The sequence below is a fragment of the Lampetra planeri genome, chromosome 25, assembly GCF_965212315.1.
Source record: "Lampetra planeri chromosome 25, kcLamPlan1.2.h2, whole genome shotgun sequence".
Classification (NCBI taxonomy): Eukaryota; Metazoa; Chordata; class Hyperoartia; order Petromyzontiformes; family Petromyzontidae; genus Lampetra; species Lampetra planeri.
Window position 1 is genome coordinate 5592921 of NC_136131.1, and position 13178 is coordinate 5606098.

Here is a 13178-nt window from a genome sequence, read left to right on the forward strand (position 1 = left end):
GAGCACTCGGTTCACGATCTCGCCTCTGCCCTCACGCTGCCCTTGTTAGTTTCGTGCCACCAACTGGACCGGGGGATCGGCAACCAGCGGCTCCGCAAACCGCGCGCGTGAAGTGATATCTATGCGTGTGTTCGTTCGCGTGAATTCGTAGCTCTTGAAACATTGAAAAAAATGTCTCGTCTTGTGATGTTGGTTTGCCGACCTCTGGACTGGACACTCGTGCAGTCGCTGCCTTTGGACTAGAGAGGATAGCGGATGAAAGATTCTACGCACTCTTTGGTTCTTTCGGTAAAGTCACGTGGGTATAAAATAAAATCAATCACGACGTTTCGGGCGCAACACAAGCGTCCGTCATCAGGTGGGAAAGCTTGCTTGCTTTCACACTTGATTTTCTACCCACGTGACTTTACCGAAAGAATGATCATGTTAAATTTCGATGTAAAGCTTTCGTGACTGCAGGGATTCATCTTCTTGGTTCTTTCGGTAAAGTCACGTAGAATGGAAACAATAAAAATAATAAAATAAAACATAATAAAATAATTCTCACGACGTTTCGGCCACAATGCAAGCAGCCGTCATCAGGTGAGGACCATGTCTGTCGAGGAGACAGCGTCTGAATGAAACAGCACCATGCTTAAATATACGCTCCAAGCATGGTGCTGTTTCATTCAGACGCTGTCTCCCCGACAGACCTGGTCTTCACCTGATGACGGCTGCTTGCGTTGTGGCCGAAACGTCGTGAGAATTATTTTATTATGCTTTATTTTATTATTTTTATTGTTTCCATTTTACGTGACTTTACCGAAAAAACCAAGAAAATGATCATGTTGTGCATATATTACTGTACTTGTATATAGTGACACGCAGCGTATGGCGCGTGGTAACAAATGGAAAGCTGTTACTTTTCCCATTGCTAAGAGCAACTATGAATGAGAATACTTTTTTCCGATATCACCTCTTCATCTCTCTTTTATAAGTGACGGACACACTAGAACCTCCTGTGTGCCGCATGCATTGCCGAGACACTGTACGTTTGACAATGCAAGCTTCTAATCTGTGTGCTATTCTGTTTTTTTTTGCTCACCTCAGTCTCGCTGCGCTTTTACAAACTGCCGGGCACCATCTCGAGGCTTGAAATACGCGAGGGGGTTGGGGGGTGAAAAAGTTTTAATCGTTTTCCGTCTGTGCCTTTCCAAGCTGTGGAAATCCATAAATGTTACAATCTCTATCGAGCTTTCACGTCACGCTTATCTAAGTTTGTTGCGTAGTTTCTTTTGTGCTTGTTCCCCGTTTGGAGTGGTGAAGCTTTTTTGTTGCAGCCTTCGTAGCCACGATCAATGGATTTTTTTTTGTTAAATCAAAACCTCGACGAGTGGGCAGGACTGGCCCAAATACGTTGTAGGGGAGGATAAGAGATTACAGTGAATAACTATAGTTTATATAACGTCAAAGAATATATTTGAAGTTGAGGGGTGTACTGTGTATAAGTGATTATTTGAACGTAAAATTTGTGGTTGTTTCTTTGTTCGCCTCGGAAAACCTCACTCGGCCTCAACATTCTCGTTTTCAGGAAGGTCTTGCTGGCAACATTTGGGCTGCTACCTTTTTAATTATATTTCTAGGTAGGAAGAAAAAAATCACGGTACCTGGAGAAAAACTCGAGTATATGAGCAGAGAACTTTGCATTTCCAAGGCTCGAAATGGGAAGAAATTACAACCCCCATTTGATCTGGACCGTACACTAGATCTGAGGAGCTTCGATCCGTGTGTGGGTCTCTGTGCGCGTCTGTGGGTCTCTGTGTGTGTCTGTGGGTCTCTGTGTGTGTCTGTGGGTCTCTGTGTGTGTCTGTGGGTCTCTGTGCTCCTCTCTGGGTCTATGTGCGCGTCTGTGGGTTTCTGTGCGTGTCTGTGAGTCTCTGTGTGTGTCTGTGAGTCTCTGTGCTCCTCTCTGGGTCTATGTGCGTGTCTGTGGGTCTCTGTGTGTGTCTGTGGGTCTCTGTGTGTGTCTGTGGGTCTCTGTGTGTGTCTGTGGGTCTCTGTGTGTGTCTGTGGGTCTCTGTGCGCGTCTGTGGGTCTCTGTGTGTGTCTGTGGGTCTCTGTGTGTGTCTGTGGGTCTCTGTGTGTGTCTGTGGGTCTCTGTGCGTGTCTGTGGGTCTCTGTGTGTGTCTGTGGGTCTCTGTGTGTGTCTGTGGGTCTCTGTGTGTGTCTGTGGGTCTCTGTGCGTGTCTGTGGGTCTCTGTGCGCGTCTGTGGGTCTCTGTGTGTGTCTGTGGGTCTCTGTGCGTGTCTGTGGGTCTCTGTGTGTGTCTGTGGGTCTCTGTGTGTGTCTGTGGGTCTCTGTGTGTGTCTGTGGGTCTCTGTGTGTGTCTGTGGGTCTCTGTGCGCGTCTGTGGGTCTCTGTGTGTGTCTGTGGGTCTCTGTGCGTGTCTGTGGGTCTCTGTGTGTGTCTGTGGGTCTCTGTGTGTGTCTGTGAGTCTCTGTGCTCCTCTCTGGGTCTCTGTGCGTGTCTGTGGGTCTCTGTGTGTGTCTGTGGGTCTCTGTGTGTGTCTGTGGGTCTCTGTGCGTGTCTGTGGGTCTCTGTGTGTGTCTGTGGGTCTCTGTGTGTGTCTGTGAGTCTCTGTGCTCCTCTCTGGGTCTCTGTGTGTGTCTGTGGGTCTCTGTGTGTGTCTGTGGGTCTCTGTGCGTGTCTGTGAGTCTCTGTGCTCCTCTCTGGGTCTCTGTGCGTGTCTGTGAGTCTCTGTGTGTGTCTGTGGGTCTCTGTGCGTGTCTGTGAGTCTCTGTGCTCCTCTCTGGGTCTCTGTGTGTGTCTGTGAGTCTCTGTGCGTGTCTGTGAGTCTCTGTGCTCCTCTCTGGGTCTCTGTGCGTGTCTGTGAGTCTCTGTGTGTGTCTGTGGGTCTCTGTGTGTGTCTGTGGGTCTCTGTGCGTGTCTGTGGGTCTCTGTGCTCCTCTCTGGGTCTATGTGCGCGTCTGTGAGTCTCTGTGTGTGTCTGTGGGTCTCTGTGCGTGTCTGTGGGTCTCTGTGTGTGTCTGTGGGTCTCTGTGCGTGTCTGAAGGCCTTTTTGTTTGTCTGTTGATATGTTTGCGTGTCTGTGGGTCTCTGTTAGTCGAGGGGTCTGTGAGTCAAAACAATATTAATCTTCTTGGTTCTTTCGGTAAAGTCACGTAGAAGAGAAATAATAAAATAATATAAATAAAACATAATGAAATACAATTCTCACGACGTTTCGGCAACAACGCAAGCAGCCGTCCTCAGGTGAAGAACAGGTCTGTCGGAAAGACAGCGTCTGAATGAACACCACCAAGCTTGGCAACGTATATCTAAGCTGGGTTAGAGGAGGAAGGGCGCCTTGACAATATTAATCCTTAATTCCTTTTGGAACGCAGTCAGGGTTCACATTTTCACTCCCAACATGGCGTTCCGGCCCATTTCCACGACTGAGCATTTCATCTGGCCCGAACATTTTTTGGTGTAAATAATCTTCAGAGCACATTGTGGATTATAAACATTGCGTATTGCAGCACATTCACTCACTCTGCCTCTTCACGCCAAAGGGTACCAAAAGGATCCTGGTTAGGCAGCTCAGCTGCCAGTTAAAGAAACCCGGATGTCCTCCTGAACAAAAATGTAAAAAAAAAAATCTGTCATATCGTGCTTTCATCATGGAAAGGCCAAAGGGCGGGGGTGGTGGGATTGCTACCTGTGTAGTCGACGGCAGAGGTCGCAAACGGGTTTTGATTCCTTACCCGTACCCGGCCGCACCAGGGTCGCAAACGGGTACCCGTACCCGGCCGTACCCGTACCCTACCCGTACCCGGTCGGGTACGGGTAGGGTACGGGTATCGGGTACCCGATTGCGACCTCTGGGATGAAGCCATGTTGCAGGCGCGGGTGGGTTGAGTCTAGGAACTTGAATTGTGAGAAGAGACAAGACGTTGGGAAATGAGTGACAAACGGTTACCCACCAGTGACTCACGGCATACCCGTACCCGTACCCGGCCGCAAACGGGTACCCGTACCCGGCCGGGTACGGATAGCCGAGTATCGGGTAGGGTACGGGTATCGGGTACCCGGTTGCGACCTCTGGTCGACGGCGCCTACGAGAAAGTAGGTGAGGGCCGACGTCTGACAGCGCGAAGGGCCCACTCACTGCGTGGGCAGTGCGAGCGCCTGAGTGGGGGTGGCTATTGGGAGGTGGGGCGGGGAGGGAGGAAGAGAGGGAGGCTGTGTTGGTTACACCTATTATTATTATTTCATGGGACCTCCTTTGCCAGTACCAAAATATGAGAATAGGTAATTACCATTTTTTCTGGCAACAGAACAGCTGTGTTAAGATGTTAAAACAGCAAACTGAAACTTTTTACAAGGAATCGTGTCTGCATTGACCACAATGCTTGTGGTCAGAATGCAAACAAAAAACATACTCTGATTAAATATGCATTGTCTTTGAAACTGATTGGTCCACACCAGAGACAGCTTTCTTTTGAGCCTCGTCTCAAACGGTGCTAGACCAGAGGGCGCCAAAAGGCGGACAGCACAAAGACAATGCACTATCAGAGTATGTTTTTTGTTTGCATTCTGGCCACAAGCATTGTGGTTAATGCAGACATGATTCCTTGTAAAAGGTTTCAGTTTGGTGGTTTAACATCTTAACACCTGTGTTATTGCCAGAAAAAAGGGGAAAAACCTATTATCCTATTATTATGTTTCATGATTCTTCATCCTGGCAAAAAAGTCCCATAGATATAGACCGTGCTGGATCACCACGTATCTTGGTTGATGCTCCTAAAAATGTGATCGCTTTATTAATACACCCCAACAACCAAAAAAAATCCACCGCTGTAAAATGTCAAAAAACAAAGCAACGGTCTCCCCACATGAACACCAATTAAACCGAACGGCGAGCCCTGTGTGAACTACCCGTGCACACACTCACATGCACAATTTCAATACATTAACACCTTTATTTTCCGTAAAGGATTCCATTTCATGAAGTACATACATTTATTTAAATTATGACCCAGTATTACAGCCGTTTGACGGCCAACAGCACGGACATCTCAAAATCCCATTCTCAGATTCCCCTTCCCCCCTGCATGGCTGCAATCCACCCTCACCTCACTCGCCACTGAATCTCCGCATAATTGCCAGATTAGCTTGAAAACGTGACACGTGCTCTATAGCCTCTTACAGGGACGTCTCTTCCCCGAGAGGCGAGTGCCTCGTGTACAGACTCTTTCTATTTAATTTTACCAGGTAAGGCCCACTTGTAGCTCTTTCTGAGAAGCGACCTGGCAACAAATGAGAGCTGAACAAAGTGGATTATAACCCACGTGTATCACACACAGGCTATTCAGGTGTTGAGGCAAATGCTGATGCTTACCAGACCAGGCACTCATTTGAAGGCTGAGTCAACCTGGAGGAGGCGCAGGATATATTCAGACAACCACCCACTGATGTTACCTTTAGCCGGGACTCGAAATCAATGTGCAAGATTTGTAGTGCCATCAACAATCCACTATCTTAGAGCTTCCTGCAAGTACACACGTGCATTCACACGTACACAGCATGTTTCTTTTTTCATATCTCAAATACAAAATAAAGGGACACAGTGCGTGGTCCAATGCATAGATTTTTTTCCCCGAACAAAAGGCTTGACATATATATACTCTAGCGGTGCAAATAAAAAAGTAGTCAATTGAAAACACAAAGATCCATACGGTCCCATCGAATGAGACCACATTGTGCAATCGGACAGCTCTAGGACATTGAATGTAAATCAGATGCCTGATTCGTTTCAGTATTCCTGTAATCCTCTCACTACGAGTGGGGGTGTGTGGCTCACGCTGAGCTCCATGTTTAGGGCGCCACGGTGGCGAGATGTTAAATCCCACGCCTGGTATACAGGAGGTCGTGGGTTCGATCCCGACCATGACGCCTGCTGCTGTATATTTGGAGTGTGCACGTTCTCGTGGATTTTTCTCTGGGTCCTCCGGTTTTTCCTTCCGCATTTAGAATCAAAATGCGTTTAGAGTATTTGATAAGGAAGCTCTAAGATAGTGGTTAGTTGATGGCACTACAAACCTAGCACATTGATTTTGAGTCCCGGCTAAAGGTAACATCAGTGGGTGGTTGTCTGAATATATCCTGGGCCTCCTCCAGGTTGACTCAGCCTTTAAATGAGTGCCTGGTCTGGTAAGCATCAGCATTTGCCTCAACACCCGAACAGCCTGTGTGTGATACACGTGGGATCCTTGCCGCTGTGTGCTTAAGTAGAATTAAATCTTGACTTAAAGCTTTCGTAACTGCAGGAATTCATATTCTTTGGGTCTTTCGGTAAAGTAAAAAAAACTACGACGTTTAGATCGCAACACAAGCGGTCATCACGTGGAGAAGAGAGAGCAGCAGATGGTTTTAGGGAAAACCACTTGGTTGGTTCGATTAAGTATGTCGAATCAGTGATTATTTTATTGGTTTTCGTAACGAGGCTGTTGGTGGGATCCATCATTAAGTAGATCCTGTATTTTGTTATTGTATGTGGTTTTGTCCATGATTGATTTCCCTAAGACGAAGTTACTTTGCAAATCCACTGCCTATCAAACAAAGATTCATTCATGAAGCCATCCACATATACAGACATAGACACAATTTCAAACGAGAAGATGGGTACAAACTCAGCAATCACTAGAAGGACGTTATCAACCAGTTTAGGTCATAACTGGCTGTGATGTTGCCATTTCAGCACTCTCCGTTGCTCACCAGTTTTCTAACCCCCCCATCACATTAACATAACCTTCTCTGCCCGACATGTAGCAGCCCACCGTTTTAAATCCTTGACATTAACATAAGCTCCTCCTCCCATGCTGCCCCAGGGCCCTTGTGCCCCGCCCCCACTCCATTCTGACACTTGGGCTACGCCCATTTTTTAAACTTTTATCAACAGTTTGCCTTTAGAGGCTAACCCCCCTTTCTTCTCCACCTGATGACGACCGCTTGTGTTGCGATTGAAACGTCGTAGTTTTTTGTTATTTTATTTGAACCTATCTATGTGACTTTACCGAAAGACCCAAAGAATAGACTCAAGTCATATAGCAAAGGAAGCCGCGGTGGCGAAATGTTAACTCCCTTGCCTGCTATGCAGGAAGTCGTATGTTCGATCCCAACCCTGACACCTGCATATTTGGAGTTTGCATATTCTCCCCGTAGTCACGTAGATTTTTCTCCGGGTCCTCCGGTTTTTCCCTTCACATTTATAAACACGCGTTTAGACTATTTGGCTGCTAGACATTTCCACGTGGTAAGCCACTTCGTTGAGTTATCATTTGTGGCCAAGTCGCTTCTGAAAAAGAGTTCAATAGCTCAGTGGACCTTACCTGGTAAAACAAAAACAACATCGAATTTAGTTAAATGTTGGGTTTATCTGGTTCTGTATTGTGACAGACCCAGATACTACATACCCACCTGGCATCAATCCCTTTGTTTCCACAACGAGTGTCAATTGTGCTGCCTCGGTGCTTAAACCAAGAGCTCATTCTTCCCGCAGTGCTGAGCCGATCTCATAAAAGTAAGCAGAGCAACCCAACTTCCCGATCTCCTTTCCCAACCCGTGTCACACACACACACAGAGCCCAGGCATTGTGCCATCTCAGGGTCGAGATGCACAACACCGTGACATCACGTGATTAGCTTAACTTCCCAGCTGTGTTAATGTTAAATATGTAATAACTCAGTGAGACAGGGTTACGGGTTATAAAAAAAAATATATATATATACGCTTATTTACAACTTAGTTGCAAGTCCCGTTTTTCATTTTAACACCGCGGTATTTTTACCAAGCCAAACGTGGTCTGCACTATGGCTTCACACTTGGCAGCGCTGCGAATTGCTAACAAGATCACTATATTACAACTTCTGAGACCTTCTGTCTCCCCAAGGCTTGTTACAAGCTCGCTTGTATATGTCATATTTTCCAACCAGAGCCTTTGATCCTAACATTTAGTTGGGTCCTTGTTCCGATTTCGTAACGAGCTGCAACGATGCATTTAAAATACCTGCCGCGGGCCGCCTGGCTTTGCCCCCAGATTTTTTTTTTAATCGGCAACCGGCCCATCGTTACAAACGTGCTTTTTTACAACACCCCACGTTGGCTCTACCCATTGGATTACGATTGGTCTGCGAGGCTGCTCTGACAATCCTACCCCACTTGCAATGTATGCTCTCACTCTCGAAGATAGAGAGACCAACGCAGAGACGCAACGAATTATAAACGAGCAGGAAAAAAAGACAGCCAAGCGATGAGCTCGCATCACATTCTGCTGCGGCATGTGAATGTCAAGCAATGGGGGAGACAAAGGTGGTTGGGAAATGTCCAGGCTCTTACGTGCCGCGCAGGTACGAGTGGGTTCTCGTTCACAGCACTTTCCCCTATGGTCTCAGTGGCTGAATTGGGGGGGGGAGGGATTTTTTAACGTGTGAACTGTAGAAATAAAACCATCGGAAGTCTTGTAATAGATATTAGAATGTGCACGGTTGGCTACGTGCGGTGCGAACTAAGTTCAACGTACATATGAATTCTAGTTCATCATCGTTATTGGTATTTATAACCACGACAAAACAATGTCTTGAGCTTTTTTAAAAGCGTTTAATATCTTTTTACAAATCGAGTTTGAACAAAGACACAGGCCATATTGCCGAGAGACGTTCACGGTGCAAAATTAACCACATTGTCTCATAATTATCCTTCATTCATTTGAGCCTCGCAGTCTATACGCCTGGCGCTTCACTTTGTAATTTGTATTCCGAAGAAGTTGCGAACATTAACGTCAATAACTATGCTAAAATCTCACCTCAGTAGCTTGCGTTTCTTCGGCCCCGAGGATTGTCTGTGTCGCATGTGCAAATTGAAAATGATTGTAAGAACTGGCACATGTTACAGAACAATTCCCCTTGAGCATATTTCAACAATATAAAGGATTTACCCGCGGCTTTCACGCGTGCATTTTTGCATTTTCTACCGCCAAGGTACATCGTAGTTTTATTACGCTCGCACGGATGACCAGCTCAAGAGAAGAGGGGCCCTTGTGAGCTTCGTGATGGGCCCTGCCCCGTCTCCCTCTCCGTGTCAAAGCCAGACATGTCCATGGGACCGTCGTCACTGCAGGACCGCTCTACAAATCGTTTTTTTTTTCTCGATTTAAAGCTTTCGTGACTGCAGGGATTCATCTTCTTGGTTCTTTCGGTAAAGTCACGTAGAAGGGAAATAATAAAATAATAATAAAACATAATAAAATAATTCTCGCGATGTTTCGGCCACAATGCAAGCAGCCGTCCTCAGGTTGCGTTGTGGCCGAAACGTCGTGAGAATTATTTTATTATGTTTTATTTTTATTATTTTATTATTTCCCTTCTACGTGACTTTACCGAAAGAACCAAGAAGATAAATAGTTTTTTGTTTCTTTGGCTGCAACCCAGCAAGCTGTGCATGGGGAGGAAGAGGCTCGCTGTTGCGTTGTTGTCGTCGTTGGTGATGAACGCCAGGTGTCTCATCCTGGGCTGGGCCGCCACGGTGTTACCCCCCCCCCCCCTCTCTCTCCTCTTCCTTATCCCATGTCTCCCTGCCCTGACCCCGCCACCCACCAACCACACTCCTCTTCCCCTCCACCCACCCCAAAACTTTTCCCGAATTTCTCCTCAATGCGGTCTCCCACGTTGGTAAAGTGACTTGGGATGTTGGCTTTGTTGTTGTTGTTGAAGCCCTCATAAGGCGGTGATGCTGAACTTTCACCCTAAGAATGTAGGCCCTCGAATCACACCCCATCTCTTCTATGACATGCACACATTTGAAAAGTACAGTTGAACTTATGAACTTATGAATAATTGGGTTAAATCTTGCAACCATGGCGTGCCCTGCATGTTAAACTAATAATTAATCATAGCGTACATTGCCATATGTAGTTCTGGTCCTGGTTATACGTCCGCACCTCCGATTAGCACGGTTGGATACATATGGTGCGAAAGAAGTTCAACATACATATATGCATACATTGACTCCTCTACTTATGAACATTTGACTTACGAACTTTCAGAGATAAGAATGAACCTCATCATGGGAACTCCTTTGCCAGTACCAAAATATACTAATAGGGTTTTTCCCCTTTTTTGCAAGGAATCATGCAGAAAGCTGTCTCTGGTGTGGACCAATCAGTTTCAAAGACAATGCATAAATTATCAGAGTATTGTTTTTTGTTTGCATTTGACTGCAAGTATTGTGGTTAATGTAAGCATGATTCCTTGCAAAAGGTGTCAGTTTTGTTGCCAGAAAAAAGGGGAAACCCCTTATTAGAAGAATAAACCTGTCCGGATGTCCAGTTCCCTGTTCGGACCAAGAGCGTAAGTTCAACCACCGCACAATAGACGGTGGTGGTGGCATCTATATCTGCAGAACGTGAAAACCCAGTGGCATCTAGAGGAGATAATACAACTTTAATATCCATTCCCCGTGTTTAGTGTACATGCTATAGAGCATGTTTGGAATCGACAGAAGTTACGAACAAATCGACTTACGAACTCATTCGTAAGTACATAGAAACCACCACTACACGAGTGTATGCAAGTGTGTTCTGGCCTGCGACCAAATCACCTGAATTGTGCCCAATCTCATCGGATCTGGCAAGCCTTAAACCTGGATGTCATTGCTTTAATGGGTGACCACCATGCATTTATAAAAACAGGTGTTATAGGCGATTTCTGAGCTCCATTGTGAGCAAGGGCCAATGCAGAAAACAAATTGTTGTACTTTACTATGCTCCAACGTCTATGCTCCGCACCGTTACCAACCCGAATTGATCAGCTTTGGTGAATTATGGTCAAACGAACCACCATGACCCGCCCGCCATGAGGCCTCTGTTCAGCGTTGGATTGACACGAGTGCTGTTTTTACGCGTGTACTGTGTGTGTCGCAGGTGGATGTACGAACCCGGCAACCTACCTTCGCCCCGACGTTCTGGATAGCACATCAGTGGCGAGTCTACGTCAATTTAATCTTACATTGAGTTCCGTGTGGAGTGTGTAAAAGCAGCAGTCGTACTAAGAAGCCAAATTTGGAAAATGGGCTGCTGGCTGCAGTTCCGTCTCGTGGCATACAGGACAAAAAGGATGAACCGCTAAAAGCACTTTCACCCAAAAGGCTACAAAGGTAACCTGTTGTTTGTTCTGTACGTCTGCGGGCATGGATACAAGCAGCTGACCCCGTAATGTGCATCTGCTCGCCCAGGAGTCGGCAACCAAAACAACAAGAAGAGAAAAATCTTCGAATTCGTTCAAAAAAATAGCAAATATTTCAAGAGCCGCAATGCCTGTGAATACGAAATGGTGGCCCTTAATAAATAACGTCACAAAGCGGGTTGCCGACCCCTCCCCATGGTGAACTGGACTTCCATGGTGAACTGGACTTCCACGGTGAACTGGACTTCCATGGTGAACTGGACTTCCACGGTGCACTGGACTTCCATGGTGAACTGGACTCCCATGGTAAACTGGACTTCCACGGTGAACTGGACTTCCATGGTGAACTGGACTTCCACGGTGAACTGGACTTCCACGGTGCACTGGACTTCCACGGTGAACTGGACTTCCATGGTAAACTGGACTTCCATGGTAAACTGGACTTCCTCAGTAAACTGGACTTCCATGGTGAACTGGACTTCCATGGTGAACTGGACTCCTATGTTTGAAGCTTTCGTGACTGCAAGGATTCATATTCTTAGGTTTTTTCGGTAAAGTCACGTAGGTAAAACATCAAAATTAATAAAAAATAAAATAAAATAAAAAATCACGACGGCTAGCCCAGGAGTCGGCAACCAAAACAACAAGAAGAGAAAAAAGATTCGAATTCGTTAAAAAAATAACAAATATTTCAAGAGCCGCAATGCCTGTGAATACGAAATGGTGGCCCTTAATAAATAACGTCACAAAGCGGGTTGCCGACCCCTCCCCATGGCAAACTGGACTCCTATGGTGAACTGGACTCCCATGGTGAACTGGACTTCCACGGTGAACTAGACTTCCATGGTAAACTGGACTCCCAAGGTCAGGGGACGGCAACCAAAATAACAAGATCCAAATGTTTTGCTCGAATTTCAAGAGCCGCACTGCAGTCCTTAAAGAGCCACCGCATGCACCTCTGGAGCCGCAGGTGGCCGACGCCTGCCCAAGGTCAACTCAGCTTTGTGTCAACATCAATAGTGCGGAGACAGAGGCTGCGAGGCATGGTGCTCACCACATCGCCGCTGGCGTGCAGTGCCTGATTTAATAGGTTTGTCGCTAACGTGCTAAATGGGGTGTCTTTTCCTCTGTGTATATGTGTAGAGAAGTTCCGACGGACGCACTCGGAGACGGAGGTAAGTTAAGGGCTTCCGCCAGGGTTTATTAAAGCTGTTACAATAATTCTTAGGTTTTTTTCGGTAAAGTCACGTAGGTAAAAATTTTAAAATTAATAAAAGTAAAATAAAGATCACGACGTTTCGAAGGCAACACAAGCTTCCGTCTTCAGGTGGAACCGTCACAGCACGATAGCTGTATCACTTTTACCTACGTGACTTTACCGAAAAATACTAAGAATATGAATCCTTGCAGTCACGAAAGCTTCAAATCTAGAACTGTTACAATATTACACAGGGTACACAACTCCCAGGGGCTAGGGGTCCTACTCTGAGTCCGGGTCCCTGCCGGCTAGCTCCGGTCTCTCTCTCTCGTGTCGGATCGTGGACTCTGCCGACTCCACCGACCGGAGAGAGAAGCACCTCTACGGCTACCACCGGCTTCTCCCCAGACTCCCTATTCGATCCCTCTCTCTACCCCTGGTTCCCTCTTCACCCTTCTTACTTTACCCGTTCCCACAGTGACCCCGCTTACGTCACGGGATATCCCTTAAGTACCCTAGGAGACGTGACGTCATCGCACTGAACGGCACGCCTGACGTCACGTCCCCATTTTACTCCTCTACATATGTATCGGTAGACGTACGTGTGTGCGGGTAGCGGTTAGCGTGCTTCAAACCCGGCGACCCGAGTCCGGCTCACGGCCAACACCAGTGACGATTATGTGAACTGGTCCTAGGCTTCCCCTCGGTCGACTCAGCCTCAAACGAGTACCTGGTGCCGAGTGTAAACATCGCCAGGAGG